At 45.1% G+C, this 3,736-nt stretch overlaps 1 pseudogene; it reads left to right on the top strand.

The window, feature by feature from the left end:
* The first annotated feature begins 2,185 nt into the window (after positions 1-2,185).
* LOC101583334 lies at positions 2,186-2,608 on the top strand (annotated as a pseudogene).
* The last annotated feature ends 1,128 nt before the right edge of the window (positions 2,609-3,736 follow it).

The raw sequence follows: 3,736 nt of genomic DNA, 5'->3' as shown, positions 1-3,736 counted from the left end.
AGGATAGATATATAGCTACATTCTCTTAATTCAAGGAATAGATGGATTTGTTCTAATAGTGTTTGCAAATAAGATATCATGTCTGCATCTTATACAACAAACAACCACTAGGAAGGCAGTATGCAATGTGTTAATTATTGGAACTGTCCTACCAATTTGATTTGAAACTGTCTCATTGCTATTTATTTCTCAATAAAATTATGGAAAAAATTAAAATTAAAAAAATAAAAAAGAGTAGGGACATTTTTAAAAATTTGTTTATTTTGGCGCTGGGGATGGATCTTAGGGTCTCATGTATGCCAGACAAGTGCTGTACACCTGAGCTGCCTCCCCAGCCCAAGGAGGTGTTTTGGTTTTTTTCCCCATTCAAGTTCTTTTGTCACAAAAAATGAATCCCCTCACACATGCCAGTATACTTTAGTTTCGCAGTTGCCCAGGAAACAGCTCCTGTTGCAGGCCCAAGCTGTCTCCTAGAAACAGCTAGTCACTGGGATATATACATAAGAGCCAGTCCCCAGTTGACAAGCCATCCGTCTCTGCTTGCTTGTCCCATAGAAGTCCTAGACCACCAGAGACCGGGGCCTGATATTTTGGAAGTGATTCCAGTCGGCATCTGGCAACACAAAATCAATCTGCCTCCAAGTCTGGGGTGTTGCTTCTGTGTTTCTGCTTGCCATTGTACCTTAACTGTCCAAATTACCAAAATCTTCTGTTCCAAGCACTCTGGAAGTTGAGGCACGGGAGTTCCAAGTTTAAGGTCAGCCTTAGGAATATTAAAAGAAAAAAAAAACTTTTTAAAATTGGACGTGATAGACTGGGTGTGGTAGCGCACCTCTGTAATCCTAGCTCTTGGGAGGCTGTAAACATGTGGATCACTACGAGTCTGATTTAGTAGTGAGACCCTGAACACCCTGTAGACCCTTCCCTAAAATACCAAAATAGATAAATAAATAAAATTGGACGTGATGATGTGTGCCTGTAGTCTCAGCACTCAGAAGGCTGAAGCAGGAGGATTGCTGCAAGTTCAAGGCCAGCTTCAGCTACATAGCAAGAAACTATCTTAAAAAAAAGGTCTTTTGAATAGGTGATGTATAAATAGGGTACAAAATTTCAGATGGCTACAAAAACATACACTGTGTGGTTCTGTAAAAAGTAGCTCTGCCCTCACTACACCTCCTACTCAGATTCCTTCCCCAGAGCAACCGCTGCCCACTGTTCCCGCCTGATGCGGCCTCGGCCTCGTGTGCAGTAGGTGCGGTAACGGCTTCTGCCTTTTCTTTTTTTCTTTTGTCCTGGGATTCAACCACAGGCCTGCATGGTAAACTCTATCTCCATCTCTTTATTTATTTGTTTATTTATTTTAATGTATTTGGTACAGGGTCTCACTCAGACTTGTAGTGACCTCTTGTTTTCAGCCTCCCCAGTGTTGGGATTACAAGTGTGCCCACCACACCCATCTCGGTGGCCCACTCAGTGCACTTGGGGGTGGGGCCAGCCCAGCATGTGGCTGGGGGGATTGAACCCTGGTCCCTGCTCTTGCCTAAGCAGGAGTTCAGTCCACTGAGCTGTCTCGCTGGCCTTATTTGTTGTTTTTTGAGACAAGATCTTGCTAGGTTGCCCAGGCTGGACCCAAACTTGTGATTCTCGTGCTTTGAACTCCCAGAGGGCTGGGTTGCAGGCCTCCACCACCATGCCCAGTTTGAAATAGATTTTTTAATGTGATAATGGAAGAAATAACACATACTTCTCTGCCTTTCTGTGTTTTACACACTAATTCTATATCAGCACATTCTGAGTTGCCTCATCCTGTGAATAGCTACATAATATTTCACTGTACTAAAATATATTTTACCCATTCTGGTGATGTTTTGTTTGTTTGTTGTTTGTTTGTTTTGAGACAGGGTCTCCCTATGCAGTTTAGGCTGGTCTTGAGCTTACTTTGTAGTCCAGGCAGGCCTTCTTTATTAATGCGCTATATGAAGATTATTTGTGTATATCTGACCTTTATTGGGTAGGAGTTTAGCTCAGTGGCAGAGCACTTGCCTACCATTCTCCTACTGGTGTTCAATCTCCAGCACTGAAAATCCCAAAACAACCAAAAGGAATGCATTTATGCATTCATGTCATTTCCCACACTTCAAAGTATGTGGGACAGGGAGGTGGCAGCCATCTCCAGCTCGGCACCATGGCAGCCCTCAGGCCCCTCGTGAAGCCCAAGACCATCAACAAGAGAACCAAGAAGTTCACCTAGCAGACCGATATGTCAAAATTAAGCGCAACTGGCAGAAACCCAGAGTCGTCCATAACAGGGTGCAGAGAAGGAAGGGCCAGAGTCTGACGCCCAACCTAGGTTATGGAAGAAACAGAACTACCAAGCACATGCTTCCGGAAGTTCCTGGGGCACAACGCTAAGGAGCTGGAGGTGCTGCCGATGCGCAGCAGGTCTTGTTGCACAGAGATGGCTCACAGCGTCTCCTCTAAGAACAACTGCAAGGCCATCGTGGCAAGAGCAGCCCAGCTAGCCATCCGAGCCACCAATGCCAATGCCAGGCTGTGCAGTGAAGAAAAGGAGCAGACAGCCTGTGCGTGTTTATTTGTGCTTCAGTAAAACCACAAAACTTGCTTTTTAAAAACAGAGTATGGGGTCGAGGAGATGGCTCAGTGGAATAAGCACTTCCCTGGCAAGCGCAAGGGCCTGAGTTCAATCCCCGGTTCCACCAAAAAAATAAAATAAAATAAAAACAGAGTATCTGGGATAAGTTCCTAAAATGAAGTAAGAAAACACGTGCATTTCTTTTCTTTTTTTTTTTTTTTCATTTATTTTCTTATAGACAGGGTCTCACTGTGTAGTCCAAGCTGGCCTGGAACTCAGCAATCTTCCTGCCTCAGCCTCCCGAGTACTGGGCTCACAGGCGTGTGCCACCACACCTGACAGTAAGTGCATTTTAATTTGTCACATTGTCACACAGTTCTGTGAGAGCCTGTGTAAATTTACAGCCCACAAACCGTGTGCATATGCCTTCCTGCCCCTCACAACAGATATCAAATTGTCTAATCTGTGCCAGTCTAATAAGTAAAAAAGTATCTCAGAGTAGTTTTAAATTTATTTTCTCTTAGCTCGGTATAAAGTTAGGGCCTGAGATGTAGCTCAGTAGCACAGTGCCTTCAGGACAAGCTGGAGGCCAAGTTCCATTCCTGGTACCAAAAAAGCAAGTTGAATACTAAGAGATGTTCCCTACTGCTTTTTCTGGAAACTTTCTTCCCTTCTTATTTTTCTATTTATTTACAGAGGATCTAACAGAAAGAAAAGTAATCCTTTGCTATTATAAGCTTTTTCTTCTTCCCTATGGAGACATTTGAATTTTTATTTTTATGTTGTTAAATGTACTGTTTTTCCTGCTTGCTATGTGCTCTGGGTTTGGGACCTTATTTGCTTATCTCTATGATTTAAAAATCCAAAGCTGTGGGTCAAGGATGCGGCTGGGTACGAGAGCTCTATCCAGCACACAGGGCCCTTTCCATGCACACGGGGGCCCTGTGCCTGACCCAGGCAAGACCACGACAAGACAGAGAGGCCCCAGGCACCCAGGGAAACAGCAGGGCAGGACCTTTCCTACCCAGCAAGTGGCAGTGGCAGAGCCGGCCAGCGGGGGCCTAGGCAGCCACCCCTCTGGGAGCCTCCCAGGGAGAACAGTGCTGACCGGGGCCACAGCGTAGTAGGGCACGCCAAGGGGGC

The sequence above is a fragment of the Octodon degus genome, unplaced genomic scaffold, assembly GCF_000260255.1.
Source record: "Octodon degus isolate 3935 unplaced genomic scaffold, OctDeg1.0 scaffold00160, whole genome shotgun sequence".
Classification (NCBI taxonomy): Eukaryota; Metazoa; Chordata; class Mammalia; order Rodentia; family Octodontidae; genus Octodon; species Octodon degus.
The sequence above is the reverse complement of the archived record's forward strand: the minus strand, read 5'-3'. Positions and strand labels throughout refer to the sequence as shown.